Source organism: Nelumbo nucifera, chromosome 7, assembly GCF_055504915.1.
Source record: "Nelumbo nucifera cultivar China Antique chromosome 7, China Antique-T2T, whole genome shotgun sequence".
Lineage (NCBI taxonomy): Eukaryota > Viridiplantae > Streptophyta > Magnoliopsida > Proteales > Nelumbonaceae > Nelumbo > Nelumbo nucifera.
The window spans coordinates 40,753,602-40,773,394 of NC_142655.1; the positions used below are offsets into that span (position 1 = coordinate 40,753,602).

The 19,793-nt window shown below is 42.1% G+C and overlaps 1 long non-coding RNA gene across 2 annotated transcripts; it reads right to left on the reverse strand.

Moving 5' to 3' along the window:
• Nucleotides 1–14,597: 14,597 nt before the first annotated feature.
• LOC148790398 (uncharacterized) lies at nt 14,598–19,188 on the reverse strand. 2 transcript variants are annotated; one of them, XR_016078756.1, is made up of 3 exons: nt 17,657–19,188; nt 14,879–15,668; nt 14,598–14,777 (listed from the first exon to the last, which is right to left on the reverse strand). It is a non-coding gene; the product is annotated as an uncharacterized LOC148790398 (long non-coding RNA). The 2 variants fall into 2 exon arrangements; XR_016078755.1 differs by having other exon boundaries at nt 14,879–19,188.
• Nucleotides 19,189–19,793: the final 605 nt, after the last annotated feature.

A 19,793-nucleotide genomic window follows, 5' to 3' on the forward strand; every position in this document is an offset into this window, starting at 1 on the left:
TTAGTCATCAGGGAGCTCATCACCAGGCAGCTCACTGTTAGACAGTTTTGTATGCCCTTAGCTTCAATCAGAATGATGTACTTTATGAGTTTATTGTAAATGAATAAAAGTGCATATTTGATTCATGTTCCCTTGGTATGTTTCTATGAAATACCCTTAAACTAGACACGTAATGAAACTCGTGTTAGTATAGAATGTTCACAGCCAGTGGGTCGGTCTAGGGAGACCTATCCTGATAAGGCTGACACTGTGGTGCCACTAAGTCGATTGGGGTGGGGTGGCCTGTCTTAGCTGCCAGGGTGAGACCCGAGGCACATATAGTGTAGGATAAATTGAATCTTTGAACTATACCAGATTTCTAGTATTGCCCTGGACCATGGAGATTAATGGGCAAAACTGGAATGTTACACCCGACCCCTAGACTCGATTATGATACTGCACTGGGTGTCGGATTGGGCTGTCTTTGATGTACCAATCAGTGAGATCTTTAGCGGGGGTCAAAACCTGGGTATGTTGGGACGGTCTGAGAATTCATCTGAGTGGGTGATCGTAGTGACAGGATCAGCCCCTTTGTCGGACAAAGGTAATGATCGGGGATGCACTCTCACTGATGGAAACCAACACTGCCAGCAGCCGATTTCAATCGTTGAGATTTGTTTTGCAAAGTATATTTTATATGAGATATATAAGTATATATATTATGGTTTCTAAATGGTTTGCAAAAGGTTTTAATTCCCGGGATCCATATAAGTAGAGAGTGCAACACTGTTCCTTGCAGCCGAGGGAGAGGTCCTCTCTTGTCGGGCAGTGTTTGATCATTATGGGCTGAGAGGTTAAGTGTAAGACCATTAAGGATAATACCTGATGGGCTAATCTTGCGTCTGCCCACAGTCCCTAGGTGTTACAAGGTGGCTTGGCCCAGGCACCACTTAGGGTAAGTGTTGGGCCCATAGAGCCCATTTGATGGGTTTCAGGGGGTGCACTGTCCATAATAGTGTATTCGGCCAGGCCTTGTGACAAAGGCTGGGCCGAACCTATGTGGCTAATGTATAGATCAATGCTTGGGTCCCACGCCAAACAAGGAAGCCCAACTGGGCAACAGTTAGGAAGGTTAAGTGAGCACATAAGGTTAATGGGCCTAAAGCCCATTTCGAATTGGGCTATTTAATTAGTTAAATATGGGACAAATTCTGAGATGGATTAGCAGATAGGATAAGGTTTTAACCCTATCCACTCAGAGAGTCCAGATCTGAATGTCATTCAGATCTAGAAACCTCCTAATGAGATTAGGAGAAGGCTAATCTAATCTGCAGATAAGATAAGGGTTTATCCTTATCACCTAAAGGGATGTCTGATCCAAATCAGATTTGGATCAGCAAGTCCTAATTGGATTAGGAGCTGATCCTTTAGGGTTACAAGAGAAGAAAGGGGCGGCAACCTTTTGTAGAGATATTCACATCCTCTTTAGTGCTGAAAACACAGAAGAAAGAATTAAGCAATCCTGCAGAATTCTTTCTTGCCGCCTCCTTGTTCTTGCCGCCCTGTTTGCCAGTTCGATCTCCAGTTGTGGGAAGTCATGATTCGATCTTAACATCAGTTCTTTAAGAAAGAATTAATAGGAAGCTGTGCTCACGTGCCATCCTGCTGTTTCTTGTGAAGGACAAAATTCTTGGAGAAGAGTACTACTGATTCTGTTCCATCCTGCACTGCACCATCTTTAGTGGGAGCAGTCTTTGGATCCTTCATTGGGCGTGAACACCTTCGTTGGGGGATACTATTTCTCCGTATTAGGTATAATCCTCTCCTACTCCTTTTGGTTCAGATCTAGTTCAGTTTATGGTTCAAGAATGATCTTTGAAAATATGATTTTCTAAATAGGGAATGCGATTCCCAGTTGAAGGGAGAGAAAAATTTATTGAAATTCACCCCTTTATTCTGCAAGATTTGGGCATCCATACGATGGATCTCTCATCCCTTCACTTACAACTAGGGAGCTCATCACCAAGCAGCTCACCACCAGGGAGCTCGTCACCAGGCAGCTCCCCACCAAGGAGCTCATCACCAGGTAGCTCACCACCAGGGAGCTCGTCACCAGGCAGCTCACCACCAGGGAGCTTGTCACCCAGTAGCTCGTCACCAAGTAGCTCACCACTAGGGAGTTTGTCACCATGTAGCTCACCACCAGGGAGTTTGTCACCAAGTAGCTCACCACCAAGCAGTTCACCACCAGGGAGCTCCACCATCCTCTCCTGGGAGTAGGTCAAATGATGAGGCACTTAGCCAAAAAAAATTGATACATCACAAAAAATTGGTACGTGACCAAAAACGGTTACATCACTATCTATGGAAATTCTGCTCTGATCAAGTAATTAGGATGTATGTCCCTGAGAATCAACATATGTCGATTTTAAGCTTTTGTCATAATTATGCCTGTGGTGATCATTTTGGTTTTGTTTATATACTTTTGGCAGTTGACTATGTCTCAAAATGGGTGGAAGCAAAGGCCACCAGGACTGATGATTCTAAGTGTGTTGTAGGGTTTATCAAATCTAACATTTTCAGTAGGTTTGGCATTGATGAGACAAAAAAGAACCCTATTTTTATCCCCTAATATTCACACTTTTACATTTATTTAGCACCTAAATGGACTCATTACTCTTGTATTTCAATTCAGGCCAATAAAAAAGGCAATTGGAAGAAAATAGGGCAAATCGGGTGATTTTGCACAGTTTCGGCGACAGTCAGTAATCTGGTTTTAACTCTCAATTCCGGACTTCGAATCGGATAATTCAAGAAGCATTAGAAAGATGGAAGGAAGGCCCACTACTTTTATGTTTTGGGTTTTGACAGATTCGGCCCGCATCGAGTACGAAAATGATCCCGAAGTCGGAGAAAGTTCGCAGCCAGGCCCATTTCACAACTTAAGCCCAACTCGCAGAAGTACCTTGAAGCAACCCAAGTTTTAAAGCAGCCCAACTCGAATTCAAGAGTCAAGAGTCCAAATCTCAAATGTAATCTCCAATGAGAGAGTCATATCAGATCTAAAGTCTTGAATGTAATCCTAGAGAGATAAGAAGATTGAGATTAGATCATTAGATAAGAGATAGGATAGGATTAGTTCAAAGAAGATCAAGACTCCCTAAAGATAAGATGATCTCCTAGATGGAGTTGGAAAACAGCCCTCTCCTTTGGCCATACCCTTAAACTGGACACTTAATGAGACTCGTGTTAGTTTAGAATGTTCACAGCCAGTGGGTCAGTCTGGGTAGACCTATCCTGACAACGCTGACACTGTGGTGCCACCAAGTCGGTTGGGGTGGCCTGTCTCAGCTGCCAGGGTGAGACCCTAGGCACATACAGTGTACGATTAATTGAATCTTTGAACCAAACCAAATTTCCAGTATTGCCCTGGACCTTGGAGATTGATGGGAAAAACTGGAATGTTACACCCGACCCCTACACTCGATTATGATACTGCACTAGGTGTCGGATTGGGCTGTCTTTGATGTATCAATCAGTGAGATCCTTAGCAGGGGTCAAAACCTGGGTATGTTGGGATAGTCTGAAGATTCATCTTAGTGGGTGATCATAGTGATAGGATCAGCCCCTTTGTCGGACAAAGTTAATGATCGAGGATGCACTCTCACTGATGGAAACCAAGACTGCCGGCAGCCGATTTCAATCGTTGAGATTTGTTTTGCAAAGTATATTTTATATAAGATATAAGAGTATATATATTATGGTTTCTAAAATGTTTGCAAGAAGGTTTTAATTCCCGGGATCCATATAAGTAGAGAGTGCAACACTGTTCCTTGCAGCCGAGGGAGAGGTCCTCTCTTGTCGGGTAGTGTATGATCATTATGGGATGAGAGGATAAGTGTAAGACCATTGAGGATAATACCTGATGGGCTAATCTTGCATCTGCCCCCAGTCCCTGGGTTTTACAAGGTGGCTTGGCCTAGGGACCACTTAGGGTAAGTGTTGGGCCCATAGAGCCCATTTGATAGGTTTCAGGGGGTGCACTGTCCATAACAGTGTATTCGGCCAGGCCTTGTAACAATGGTTGGGCCGAACCCATGTGGCTGATGTGTAGATCAATACTTGGGTCCCATGCCATACAAGGAAGCCCAACTATGCAGCAGTTGGAAAGGTTAATTGAGCACATAAGCTTAATGGGCCTAAAGCCCATTTCGAACTGGGCTGTTTAATTAGTTAATTATGGGTCGAATTCTGAGATGGATTAGCAGATAGGATAGGGTCTTCACCCTATCCACTCAGAGAGTGTAGATCTGAATGTGATTCAGATCTTGAAACCTCCTAATGAGATTAGGAGAAAGCTAATCTAATATTCAGATAAGATAAGGGTTTATCCTTATCACCTAAAGAGAAGGCCGATCCAAATATGATTTGGATAAGCAGCTCCTAATTAGATTAGGAGCTGATCTTTTAGGTTAACAAAAGAAGGAGGGGGCGGCAGCCTTTAGAAGACACATAATCAGATCCTCTTCAGTGCTGAAATACACAGAAGAAAGAATTAAGCAACCCTGCAGAATTCTTTCTTGCTGCCCTGTTTGCCAGTTCGATCTCCAGTTGTGGGAGAAGTCAAGATTCGATCGTGACATCAGTTCTTTGAGAAAGAACTGATAGGAAGCTGTGCTCACGTGCCATCCTGCTGATTCTTGCGAAGGACAGAGTTTTTGGAGAAGAACACTATTGATTCTGCTCCATCCTGCACTGCGCCATTTTCAGTGGGAGCAGTCTTTGGATCCTTCCTTGGGTGTGAACACCTTCGTTGGGAGATATTGTTTCTCCGTATCAGGTATAATCCTCTCCTACTCCTTTTGGTTCAGATCTGGTTCAGTTTATGGTTCAAAAATGATCCTTGAAAATATGATTTTCTAAATAGGGAATGCGATTCCCAGTTGAAGGGAGAGAAAAGTTTTTGAAATTTGCCCCTTTATTTCCCAAAATTTGGGCATCCATACGATGGATCTCTCATCCTTTCAGTGGTATCAGAGCCCAGGTTCAAATCTTGAACCAATTTGTTTCAGATCAAATCCTGTGCAAATGGGCATACGGTGTTCTACCCAATTTGCGCAGATATGGGTTTTGGGAAATTTGTTCCCAAAATTAATGGGCGAATAATCTGAAATTAATTTTATATAAATCTAATTATTATTTAGAACTGTTCTTTATGATTTTCTTGATTTATGGGCTGTTCGTACAAGAGGAGATCAAAATCTTGATTTGCGCAGGGAACCTGTGATTTTGCAGATTTTGGATTATTTTGTTAAATTTGGTCTGTAAAATATTTTTTTTTTTATTTTTAGACTGAATGTATAGGTATTCGATCTAATGTAATCATTAATAGAAATAGGATTTCTATTTATTTTATTTTTGGATCAAAGATGGTGGCGCAGAAAAGGAGATTTCGTAGAGAAGGAGATTTTGCAAATGGGAGAATTACAATCTGCGAATTGCAGTTTATGAAATTGCAAACTGTGATCTAACCTCTGTTTTGCAGGATGGATTGTGCGAACAGCCCTGATTTACTGATTCTTGGGTTTCTTTTATCAGTATTTAATTTCAAATTATTATCTTGAATTAAAGATTTAATTAAAGATCAAACCCTAGACCCATTTGAACCAAGATTGGTTCAAATTGTTTGGACGGAATCTAGGGTTTAATCAAGGCTGAAAGTCAGCCCTAATTTTCCCACTGATGGATTGATATTTAATTAAATGGTTAATTCAGCCCAACTAGTAAAGGCCCAGCTTTAAATAGTTAAAACTGCTAAACGCCCACTTAACACATAAAGCTATATGGGCTGAACCGTTTGGCCCAAATACCTAGATAATATTAATGGTTAATATTATGGATTTAAAATGGGCTTCAAATGGGCTTTACAGATGATTAATTGATTGGATCAATTTTTCCCTGCATAAGTTGTATGGATGTGTGATGTGCTACGTACATGGGCCATAAGTGCTTGGCCCATGCTCAATCGACAGTGGCTCTTGTGCACACCATGGCTGAATGCACATCATTGCCATGGTGTCCCTTTTGGTCATTAGATGACCTCCCTCAGTGGTGGGCCCCACAGCTCATCAAGAGGTCACGTGCGGAACCCTAGCCGATTTAGGCCCACCAAAATCTAGCTTTATGAAAGTCAGTGGGAGCCACTTTGGTTTGAACTAAAATTAGAACTAGGGCCTAATTAAGTGTTCCCTCCAACTAATATAAGTGCATGTGATAGGGAGATTCATATGATGAACTCTCTAAAAGCCTTCCATCATTAGCATGAGGATGGGTCCTTCAGTAATGAGGAAACACACCAGAAAATGGGCTATTCATTTGAAGGAATGGTAGGATCCATCTAATGGACGCCAAAAGGTTGCGGAATGGGTGGGCGAATTTCAAAAATTTCCTACCTTCCTCCAACTGGGAATCGTATTCCCTAAATTTAGAATACCATATTCAAAGATCTTATTTGAACCATAATCGAATCAGATCTGAACCAAAAGGTAAATGGGAGGATTATACCTGATCCGGAGAAGCAGTATCTCCCAAAGTTGGTGTTAACGCCCAAAGAAGAAACCAAGATCCGCTCCTGCTGAAAATGACACAGCTGTGGATGGAACGGAACCAGAAGGGTGCGTCCTCCACACTAGATCCTTGGCAAGAATCCTCTGGAAACTCTGAACACCAAATCTTCTTCAGTCTTTCTTGCAAGACTGATGTCAAGAACTGATTTCTTGACTTCTTATTGTTGCAAAGATCGAATCTTGCAAGGGTGAATGGCGGCGGCAGGAGGAGAACTCCAGGGACAAAGATGGCTGAACTGCTTTTCTTCTCTCTGGAGTATGAATGAGATCTAATCTCAATTCGCAGGGAGTTTTCTTTCGCCAAAACCCTAGTTCGAATTCTGATGTTTTTCTCTCTTGTTTTCTCCTCTTTTCTTCTTGATTAAGAAAAACCCTTTGTCCGACAAAGGGGCTGATCCTGTCACTATGATCACCCACTCAGATGAATTCTCAGACTGTCCCAACATACCCAGGTTTTGATCCTCATCTAAGGATCTCACTGATTGGCATATCAAAGACAGCCCGATCCGACACCTAGTGAAATGTCATAATCGAGTCTAGGGGTCAGGTGTAACTTTCCAATTTTGCCCATCTGTCTCCAAGGTCCAGGGCAATACTGGAAATCTGGTCCGGTTCAAGGATTCAAGTAATCCCATACTGCATGTGCCTTGGGTCTTACCCTGGTGGCTGAGACAGGCCATCCCAACATTTGGTGGCACACCAGTATCAGCCTTGGGAGGATAAATCTCCCCAGACTTATCCAACGGCTGTGAATATTTAAAACTAACACGAGTCTCTATAAGTGTCCAGTTCTAGGGTCTTACACAGAATTAAGCCAAACAACATGAATCAAACATGCACTTTATTTATTTCCACTAAATAACAAAAGTACATCAAATCGGATTGAAGCTAAGGGCATACAAAACTGTCTAACACCATTTGCTGTTGGGCTTGTCTATGTGTTTCATAAGATGAACGCATTGTGAACGCATTGAAGGAAGAGGGCAAAGAATTTAGGATGGCATCCACTTGCGTGCCAAGATCTAGCCCGGATCCAAGAGCTTCTAGTTCGTTAATGTATCCCACCATCCGAATACAATGGTCATGAACTTTCTACCCTTTGGACATCTGCACGGTCATGAACAATTTCAGGACCTTCTGTCGAGTAGAACGGTTTTGCTCTTCATACATTGTTCTTAGACTGTCCAATATGTCCTTGGCTAGTTCGATCTGATCGAACTGTCATTGTATTGAGTTGTCTAATGAGGCAATGACAAAGCAGCGGGCTAGGGAGTTCTTATCCTCCCAATCTTGGTAGTCCCTCCTACGGGTCTCAGACGCCCTTTCACCCAGACGTTCCGGGGCAGGATTTTTCACCACCTTGTCTAACTTTTCGGAAGTTAGGACCAGCATAAGCTTTCTGTACCAATCGGCATAGTTTTGGGCCCTTAAGCTTGTTATCGTCTAGCAGTTTTGCAAATTGACCGTTTGCCATTTTCTGATAAAACAGCAAAGATGTTAGTCCACAACCTTAGTTTGATTCATGTTACTTACATAGATATGGATTTTAATCTATGTTTCGTCCCCATTTATTCATCTCTGAGATTTCCCTCCATTCTCAGTGACGGAGACGACGTAATGTCTCTGGAATTGTAGGAAATCACATGGAGTGCGTGAAGCCAACTGTTTCAGCTGCATAATCCCACCACCTTTCTGTGACGGATCATATCCACTCATCAAATGAGATTCACTTTCGCCTCTGTCAGACAAGGTTTAGAGCCGTTTTCAAGTAAACCTTTCTGTCCAGTGAGTGCTTACCCATCATATTCAGGTTATGCCAAGGTACCGTGAGAGAGTTCCCATTTTCTGGTGAAGCCCCTCCCACATCGGTCTATGACGCCCCTATCATCTTATGAAACACTCTGACAGATCCAACAACAAATGGATAGCCCAATTTTATGGTGCGTTTCCTCATTACTGAAGGACCCATCATTGTGCTAATGATGGAAGGCCTTTAGAGAGTCCATCACATGGATCTCCCTATCGCATGCATTCATATTTGCTGGAGGGAACGAAATTATGCCTTAGTTCTAATTTAGGTCAAACCAGAGTGGCTCCCACTGATTTTCATAAAGCCATATTTCTGGTGGGCCTTAATCGGCTAGGGGTTCCGTACGCATCCCTTTTCAGGGTTGTGGGGCCCACCAAACAAAGAGGGGTCATCAAATGACCTTAAGGGACACCATGGCAATGATGTGCATTCAGCCATGGTGTGTGCAAGAGCCACTAATGAGTCTTCATGGGCCAAGTGCTTATGGCTCATGGTCGTAGCACATCAAACATCCAAACATCACATGTAAAGGTGGAATTGATCCAATTAATGTTTACTAGGTGTATGGGCTGAATCACAGTTAGCAGTTCGGCCCATACAACTTATCTCACAATAATGGGCTTTTGCAGTTTTAACCCTTTAAAACTGGGCTTTACAGGTGGGCCGAATTAATCCCTATTATTGAACATCAGATTTGGAACAGGAAGTGTGAGAAATATGGACTGAAAAAAAATAGTCCCCTTTGAAACCCAGATTCGGTCCAAACAGTTTTGGTCCAATCTGGTCCGAAAAGGTCCAAAACTGATTTTCAATTCAAGAATTAATTCATGAAAGATCTAAAATTAATAATCTTGAAATTTAAACAAACACAAATCAATTATGGACTGTTCGCACCACCTGCAAAACAGAGGTTAATCTCCAATGTTGCAGTTTCACAAACTGCAAATCGCAGGAAGCGATTTCTCCATCTGCAAATCTCCATCTGCAAATCGAGTCTAGGGGTCAGGTGTAACTTTCCAATTTTGCCCATCTGTCTCCAAGGTCCAGGGCAATACTGGAAATCTGGTCCGGTTCAAGGATTCAAGTAATCCCATACTGCATGTGCCTTGGGTCTTACCCTGGTGGCTGAGACAGGCCATCCCAACATTTGGTGGCACACCAGTATCAGCCTTGGTAGGATAAATCTCCCCAGACTTATACAATGACTGTGAATATTTTAAACTAACACGAGTCTCTATAAGTGTGCAGTTTTAGGGTCTTACACATAATTAAACCAAACAACATGAATCAAACATGCACTTTATTTATTTCCACTAAATAACAAAAGTACATCAAATCCGATTGAAGCTAAGGGCATACAAAACTGTCTAACACCATTTGCTGTTGGGCTTGTTTATGTGTTTTATAAGATGATAGGGCTGTCATAGACCGATGTGGGACGGGCTTCACCAGAAAATGGGAACTCTCTCACGGTACCTTAGCGTTCACGAATATGATGGGTAAGCACTCACTGGACAATAACGTTTACCTGAAAATGACTCTGAACCTTGTGTGACAGAGGCCAAAGGGAAAACTCATGTGATGAGTGGATATGATCCTTCACAGAAAGGTGGTGGGGTTATGCAGTTGAAACAGTTGGCTCCATGCACCCTATGTGATTTCCCACATTTCCAGAGACAACCCGTAGTCTCCGTCACTGAGAAAGGAAGGAAATCTTAGAGATGAATAAATGGAAATGGAACGTAGATTAAAATCCATATCTATGAAATGAACATGAATCAAATATGGTTGTTGACTGATATTTGCTCTTTTATCAGAAAATGGCAAACGGATCATTTGCAAAATTGCTTGATGACAACAAGTTGAAGGGCTCAAACTATGCCGACTGGTACAGGAACTTTATGCTGGTCCTAGCTTCTGAAAAGCTAGATAAAGTGGCAAAGAATCCTGCCCCAAAGCATCCGGGTGATAGGGCTTCTGAGGCTCGAAGGAGAGACTATCAGGAATGGAAGGAGAAAAACTCCCTTGCCCGGTGTTACATCATTGCCTCCTTGGACAACCCAATACAGAGGCAGTTCGATCAGATCGAACTTGCCAAGGACATATTGGATAGTCTCAGGATGATGTATGAAGAGCAAAATCGTTCTACTCAACAATAGGTCTTGAAACAGTTCATGACCGCACAAATGACCAAGGGCCAACAAGTTCACGACCATTGTCTTTGGATGATGGGATATATCAACGAACTGGAGGCTATCCTTAATTCTTTGGATCCGGGCTGGATGATGGGATATAACAACAAATTCACGACCATTGTCTTTGGATCCGGGCTGGACCTTGCGACCCAGATAGATGCTATCCTTAATTCTTTGCTTCCTTCCTTCAATCTGTTCATCATGAACTATAACTTGAACAAGCTGAATGTCAGCTTGCAAGAGCTCAGCAATATGTTGCAAAGAGATGAAGAACTGATTAGAAAGGATGAGCCTGTAGCTATGTTTGTTAAAGCTAGCAAGACAGGCAAGAGAAATAGGAAGGCAAAGAAGCCTCAGAAGAAAGCCACTAAGGGGAAGAAGCAGAAGAAAGAAAAAGCATTGGATGCCTGTCACTTCTGCAAGAAGACTGGCCACTGGAAAGGGAACTATCCTGCCTACCTGGAATCCAAGAAAGTTAATTTTGAAACTTGTGTTATAGAAACCAATTTATTGGTAGCTTTTTCGTCCTGGTGTATTGACTCTACGGCTTCAACTCATGTGTGTAACTCACTGCAGGGGTTCAAGGTAAGTGTTACATAGTCTTGTATGCCCTTAGCTTCAATCCGATTTGATGTACTTTTGACATTTAGTGCAAATAAATGAAGTGCATGTTTGATTCATGTTGTTTGGTATAATTCTGTGTAATACCCTAAAACTGGACCCTTATAGAGACTCGTGTTAGTTTTAAATGTTCACAGCCATTGGATAAGTCTAGAGAGATTTATCCTGTCAAGGCTGATACTGGTGTGCCACCAAGTGTTGGGATGGCCTGTCTCGGCCACCAAGGTAAGACCCAAGGCACATGTGGTGTGAGATTACTTGAATCCCTGAACCGGACAACATTTTCAGTATTGCCCTGGACCTTGGAGACAGATGGGCAAAATTGGAAAGTTACACCTGTCCCCTAGATTCGATTACGACATTTCACTAGGTGTCGAATCGGGTTGTCTTTGATATGTCAATTAGTGAGATCCTTAGCGGGGGTCAAAACATGGGCATGTTGGGGCAGTCGGAGAATTCATCTGAGTGAGTGAACATAGTGATTGGATCAGCCTCTTTGTCAGTCAATGGTAATGATCGGGAATGCACTCTCTCTGATGGAAACCAAACTGCCAGCAATTGATTTCAAGCGTTGGAATTTTGTTTTGCAAAATTAATATATATATATATATATATATATATATATATGTATTTGTACCTTTTCGAAATGTTTGCAAATGGTTTTAATTCTCGGGATCCATGTGAGTAGAGAGTGTGGCACTGTTCCTTGCATCCGAGGGAGAGGTCCTCTCTTGTCGGGCCGTGCTAGATCATTAATGGCTGAGTGGTTAAGTGTAAGACCATTTAGGATAATACCTGATGGGCTAATCTAGGACCTACCCACAGTCCCTGGGTTTTAATAAGATGGCTTGGCCCAGGGACCACTTAATGTAAGTGATGGGCTCAGGGGTTCACTGAGTTTTTCAGTGAATTCGGTTGGGCCTTGTAATAAAGACTGGGCCGAACCCAAGTTGCTGGTGTGTAGATCAATGCTTGGGTCCCATGCCATACAAAGAAGCCCAACTGGGGAGTAGATTGGACACTAGTTAAACACTGAACACTTAATGGGCCAGAAGCCCATTTCGAGTTGGGCTGATATGATCACCCATCTATGGGGCGAAGTTGAGATTAATGTTAGTAAAAGGATTGGGCCTTTAACCATATCCACTCCAGGAGACCAAATTCAAGTTAAATTTGAATCTGGTAACCTCCTGATAAGATCAAGAGTAAGCTAACTTAATCTGCAGATGGGATTAAGATAATCCCTATCCAAATACTAATTTGTATTGGGATAACTCCTAATTAGGAGGTTTCTTAATCAAGACGAAAGGAAGAGAAACCCAAGAGAAATATATCAGATTTTGAACCAAGGGTTTTTGTCAAGAAAACTCCCTGCGAATTGAGATTAGATCTCATACAGACTCTAGAGAGAAGAGAAGCAGTTCAGCCATCTTCGTCCCAGGAGTTCTCCTCCAGTCGCCGCCATTCCCTCTTGCAAGATTTGATCTTTGCAGCAATAGGAAGTCAAGAAATCAGTTCTTGACATCAGTCTTGCAAGAAAGATTGAAAAAGATTTGGTGTTCAGAGTTTCCAGAGGGTTCTTGCGAAGGATCCAGTGTGTAGGACGCACCCTGCTGGCTCCGTTCCACCCACAGCTATGTCATCTTTAGCGGAATCGGTTCTTGGTGTCTTTTTTGGGCGTGAACACCAACTTGGGCGTGAACACCATATATGGATCTATTGAGTTTACATACCATGTGTTCCTGACCAGCAGCAATGAAGCCTTGTGGCTGCTGCATGTAGATATCTTCATTAAGATCTCCATTCTGGAATGCGGTTTTGACTTCCATCTGCCAAATCTCGTAGTCATGGTACGCTGCTACAGCTAGCAGGATCCTAATGGATTTAAGCATGGCCACGGGCGAAAAGGTTTCCTCATAATCGATGCCTTCTTTCTGAGTATACCCTTTCGCCACCAAACGAGCTTTGTAGGTCTCAATCCTGCCATCGGGGCCCTTCTTCCTCTTGTAGATCCATTTGCATCCAATTGCTTTTACCCCGGAGGGCAGATCTACTAGAGTCCAGACTCCATTGGTCTCCATCGAGTCCTTCTCAGCTCTCATGGCCTCCACCCACTTCTTGGAACATGTGGGACATCTCCCACAATTCCTCACTAGTCAAGGCTTCCACCAGGTAACTATCCTGGTCATAACCACATCGGACTGGTGGTCTGGATACCCGGGTGGACCTTCTAGGTTGGTCACTACCTGGAACTTGTGGGACATCTCCCACTGCTCCTGAGCTCTCATCATCAAGAACTATTGCCTGACGTTGGGTGTCCAGGATGTATTCGGTTTCTAAGAATTGAGCGTTTCGACTGCAGAATACTTTCTGCTCACTTGTGTCATAGAATAGATAACCCACCGAATCTTTTGGGTAGCCTATAAACAAGCAACGACTGGTTTTGGATTCCAACTTGTCCACACTTGTTCTTTTAACGTGTGCAGGACAACCCCAAATCTTCAAGTGTCCTACACTTGGCTTCCTTCCGGTCCGAAGTTCATATGGAGTTTTCGAAACTGATTTGGTTGGAACCCGATTCAGCACGTAGAAAGCAGTCTCTAATGCGTATCCCCAAAAGGATGTGGGTAATTCTGAACGTACGAGAAGTGACCGGACCATGTCCAACAAGGTCCTATTCCTCCTCTCAGAAACATCGTTGAGTTGAGGTGTAGCAGGAGGAGCTAGTTGTGACACTATCACATTATCCTTTAAGTAGTCCCTGAATTCGTTAGAGAGATACTCGCCACCTCGTCTGATCGAAGGGCCTTAACTTCTCTTCCTAACTGTTTCTCGACTTCCTATCTGAAATCTTTAAACTTTTCAAAGGATTCAGACTTATGTCTCATTAGGTACACGTAACCATATCGTGAAAAATCAATTGTAAAGGTGATGAAATACACGTGTTGATTTCATGTCCTAACACTCAGGAGACCACATACATCAGTTTGTATTAGGTCAAGTGTGCCTGCAGATCTTTCAGGCTTACCGTCAAATGGCCACTTAGTCATCTTGCCTTGAAGGCAAGGTTCACAAGTGGGAAGATTTTCTATGGTTAGAAAATCCAAAGGACCATCCTTTACCAGCCTTGCGATTCGGTCAACATCGATATGGCCAAGTCGGTAATGCCAGAGGCACGTGGGATTTACTGTATCATGATTTCTTTTTCTTGGGATTTTAGACCGACGTAGTTTCGGTTAAGTTAGTTTCTAGAGAATGATGTAGAATGTAGAGACCGTTCTCCAGTTCCCCGCATGCGATGAATTTGTTATTCCGTTTAACAGTAATCATATTACTAAAATAAACAGTATATCCATCAGCACACAGTTTGGAAACATAAATTAAATTTCTTCTCAAGTTCTGTACATAAAGACAATCTTTAAGTACAAGTACTCATTCTCTAAAAACTAATTCTATGGTTCCTATCGCCGCAGCTGCAACACTTGCAGTCGTTCCCAAGAATAGTGTCACTTCGCCTTCACTCAATCTTCTACTAACTTTGAACCCCTGCAGTGAGTTACACGCATGAGTTGAAGCCCCAGAGTCAACACACCAAGACACAGAAGTAACTAACATATTAGTTTCTATGACACAAGTTTCGATGTTACCTTTCTTAGATTCCAGGTAGGCAGGACAGTTCCTCTTCCAGTGGCCGGTCTGCTTGCAGAAGTGACAGACATCAGATGTCTTGTTCTTCTTCTGCTTCTTAGGCTTGGCAGTTTTCTTCTAGGGCTTCTTTGCCTTTCTCTTTTTCTTGCCCGATTTGTTAGCTTCAGCAAGCATAACCACAGGCTCATCCTGCTTGAGTAGATCCTCGGCCCTCAGCAACATATTGCTGAGTACCTGGATGTTGACATTCAGCTTATTCATGTTGTAGTTCATTGTGAACGCATTGAAGGAATAGGGCAAAGAATTTAGGATGGCATCCACTTGCATGCCAAGATCTAGCCCGGATCCAAGAGCTTTTAGTTCGTTAATGTATCCCATCATCCGAATACAATGGTCATGAACTTTCTGCCCCCTGGACATCTGTGCGGTCATGAACAATTTTAGGACCTTCTGTCGAGTAGAACGGTTCTGCTCTTCATACAATGTCTTTAGACTGTCCAATATGTCCTTGGCTAGTTCGATCTGATCGAACTGCCTCTGTATTGAGTTGTCTAATGAGGCAATGACAAAGCAGAGGGCTAGGGTGTTCTTGTCCTCCCAATCTTGGTAATCCCTCCTACGGGTCTCAGAAGCCCTATCACCTGGACGCTCCGGGACAGGATTTTTCACTACCTTATCTAACATTTCGGAAGTTAGGACCAGCATAAGATTTCTGTACTAGTCGGCATAGTTTGGGCCCTTAAGCTTGTTATCGTCTAGAAGCTTTGCGAATTGACTGTATGCCATTTTCTGATAAAATAGCAAAGACGTTAGTCCACAACTTTAGATTGATTCATGTTACTTACATAAACATGGTTTTTAATCTATGTTCCATTCCCATTTGTTCATCTCTGAGATTTCCCTCCTTCTCAGCGACGGAGATGACGAAATGTCTCTGGAAATGTGGGAAATCACATGGGGTGTGTGAAGCCAACTGTTTCAGTTGCATAACCCCACCACCTTTCTATGACGGATCATATCCACTCATCAAATGAGCTTCCCTTTGGTCTCTGTCAGACAAGGTTCAGAGCCGTTTTCAGGTAAACCTTTCTGTCCAGTGAGTGCTGACCCATCATATTCAGGTTACGCCAAGGTACCATGAGAGAGTTCCCATTTTCTGGTAAAGCCCCTCCCACATCGGTCTATGACGCCCCTATCATCATAAGAAACACTCTGACAGATCCAACAGCAAATGGATAGCCCAATTTTATGGTGCGTTTCCTCATTACTGACGGACCCATCATTGTGCTAATGATGGAAGGCCTTTAGAGAGTCCATCATATGGATCTCCCTATCGCATTCACTCATATTTGCTGGAGGGAACGAGATTATACCCTAGTTCTAATTTAGTTCAAACTAGAGCGGCTCCCACTAACTTTCACAAAGTCAGATTTCTGGTGGGCCTTAATCGGCTAGGGGTTCCGTACGCATCCCTTTTCAGGGTTATGGGGCCTACCAAGAAAGGAGGGATCATCCAATGACCTTAAGGGACACCATGGCAATGATGTGCATTCAGCCATGGTGTGCGCAAGAGCCACTAATGAGTCTTCATGGGCCAAGTGCTTATGGCCCATGGTCGCAACACATCAAACATCCAATCATCACATGTAAAGGAAGAATTGATCCAATCAATCAACTGCTGTAAAGCCCATTTAATAGCCCATTTAAAAACCTAACATTAACAATTAATGTTGACTAGGTGTATGGGCTGAATCGCAGTTAGCAGTTCGACCCATACAGCATTTCTCGCAATAGTCGGCTTTTGCAGTTTTAACCCTTTAAAACTGGGCTTTACAGGTGGGCCGAATTAATCCCTGTAATTGAACATCAGATTTGGAACAACATGTGTGAGAAAGATGGACTGGAGAAATAGTCCCTTTCGAACCCAAGATTCAGTCCAAACAGTTTTTTGTTCCAATCTAGTCCGAAATGGTCCAAAACTGATTTTCAATTCAAGAATTAATTCATGAAAGATCTGAAATTAATAATCTTGATTTTAAACAATCACAAATCAACTATGGACTGTTCGCACCACCTGCAAAACAGAGGTTAATCACTAATGTTGCAGTCTCACAAACTGCAAATCGCAGGAAGCGATTTCTCCGTCTGCAAATCTCCAGCGCCGCCATCTTCTTCCTTCTTCTTTAATCAAGAAAATAAATAACAGAAATCCTATTTCTATTAATTAATTACATCCTCGATCAAATCCTATACATTGAATCTAGAAAATAAAAATGAAAAATTATTTACAGACCGAATTGAATGAAATAAATGAAAAAGGGTGCGCAGACCATCTGCACCAAATCTGCACTGCGATCTCCAGGTTCGAACAGTTCATTAAATCAAAATAAATAAAGAACAATTCTAAACAAATTTTGGATTTAACAAAAATTAATTTCAGATCAATCGCCCTTAACAAGAAACCATTTCTTGAAAAAAAAAAAAGAAACCAATCTGCGCAAAGCTTGGCAGAACATTTTCTATCCATCTGCGCAGGGTCTGATTTGATTTTCTTTTGGTTCAAGATTCGAACCTGGCTCTGATACCACTGAAAGAATGGTAGGATCCATCTAATGGACGCCAAAAGGTTGCGGAATGGGTGGGCGAATTTCAAAAATTTTCCTACCTTCTCTCAACTGGGAATCATATTCCCTGAATTTAGAATACTATATTCAAGGATCTTACTTGAACCATGATCGAACCAGATCTGAACCAAAAAGCAAAAGGGAGGAATATACCTGATCCGGAGAAGTAGTATCTCCCAAAGTTGGTGTTCACGCCCAAAGAAGAATCCAAGATCTGCTCCTGCTGAAGATGACACAGCTGTGGATGGAACGGAACCAGCAGGGTGCATCCTACACACTGGATCTTTCGCAAGAATCCTCTGGAAACACTGAACACTGAATCTTTCTTAGTCTTTTTAGCAAGACTAATGTCAAGAATTGATTTCTTGACTCCCTATTGCTGCAAAGATCAAATCTTGCAAGAGGGAATGGTGGCAGCTGGAGGAGAACTCCTGGGACGAAGATGGCTGAACTGCTTCTCTTCTCTCTGGAATTTAGTATGAGATCTCATCTCAAATCGTAGGGAGTTTTCTTGACTAAAAACCCTTGGTTCGAAATCTGATATATTTCTCTTAAGTTTCTCCTCTTTTCTTCTTGATTAAGAAACCACCTAATTAGGAGTTATCTGTGTGGCTCATTGTGACACTAGCAAGTGCTAGCCGTTCAAGTAATAAAGTAGTAAGTGAAGTATCGTTCCCACGAGGATTTAGGAAACAATTACCAATACTAAATTGGGCACTTCTTATCTGATCAACAATAAATCAAAACTTTAATGAAAGCTAAAAATTATAAACTAAAATCTATCTAAAATATTGGCCCAATTGCCTTCAAATCAGGTTAGAAGAGTAAGCAGTAAATGTCAATCTCAGAATTCAGCAATCTATCAATTTGGATCATTCGAATAAATCATGATTGAGCCTTGGTTTGGTAAAACCCCAAGGTCATGAACAGCCTCTCTCAAGCGCATGTTCATCCTATGCATGAGTGACGGTTCTTCTATCTCTAGAAAGAATCTAATCCCCATGCATGCATTTCTTCAAACACTTCTAAGGCATCAATTCAAATCTGAATTGATCACCAACTGAATTGTGCAAGTTATCTCTAACCTTGCACTCAATTCAGTTCTTGAATAGTAGATCTGAATTCCTAGAGTCTTTCTCAAGCACTCTAGGAATTCCAAGCTTTAGATCCATTCGGCCAATCTGAAAATTGCAGATCTGAATTCTCTTTCAAGCAATTCAGATCTTGCAATCTCAGATCTGAGAATTCAGATCTGAGTTTTGAAGGTTAGTTGGCCGAATTAATCTACAATAACACCCTTATTCAAGAAACTTCAAGTACAATTCATGACCATTTGAATGAATAAAAAAGAATTAGATTGTTGAACTAAAATTTTACAAGCTGAAATACATCAAGGAAGAATGGAAAAAAAGGAGAAAGAAGAAAGAAAATATAACAAAGAAACTGAATTCAAATCAAAAGAGAATGAAACTACAATTGATTTATTACAAAAGATCTTTGAATCACAAACCCTCAATTCGAACTCACCTTCTCTTCTAGCTTGCTTGTCTTGAACTTCCTTCAGCCCTTCTTCTTCTTCTTCCTTGCGCCTAGCCTTCTTCTCTTCTCTTCTCTCAAGGTGGCCAAACCTCTAAGAGTGGGAGAGCCTTCCTCTCAAGCAATTGAACACCTCTCCCCCCTCCTAGAGGCCTCATATAGTTTTTCAAGGGGGCTCTTGCCCCTTCTTGAAGCCTCTAGAATGGAGTGTATTACACCCCTTTCTTGAACTTTCTAGAGCTCTCTTGAAAGCCTCCTAAGGGCTGCTATTTGGGCAGCACTTAGGCTCTCTCTTAGCACATGATAGCTATACATTGAGCTGCTCTTTTGGGCTGAGAATGGGCCTTCCTTTCTGGGCCGAATTCTACTCATAGCTAGGCTTTCTTTTCTTGGGTTTTCTCAAGGAATTCACTTGCTCTTCTTGGGCCGAAGTGCTCTCTCTTGCTTCCACGACTGGGCTGGACTTAAATTGGTCTTTTTGAACCTTCTTTTCTTGCCTTTTTCCTTCATTTTCTTGGATTAATTATCCCTGAAACTTATTCTTAGCATTAAGCTAAATTAAGGCAAAAATTAATAAAACTGGCATAAAAATCCATGCTAAAGTCCTCAAAAATTATAGATAAATTGTAAGTTCATCATTATCTCAATCCAAATCTGTATTTGGATAAGGGATTATCTTAATCCTATCTGCAGATTAAGTTAGCTTACTCCTGATCTTATCAGAAGGTTACCATATTCAAATCTGTTTTGAATT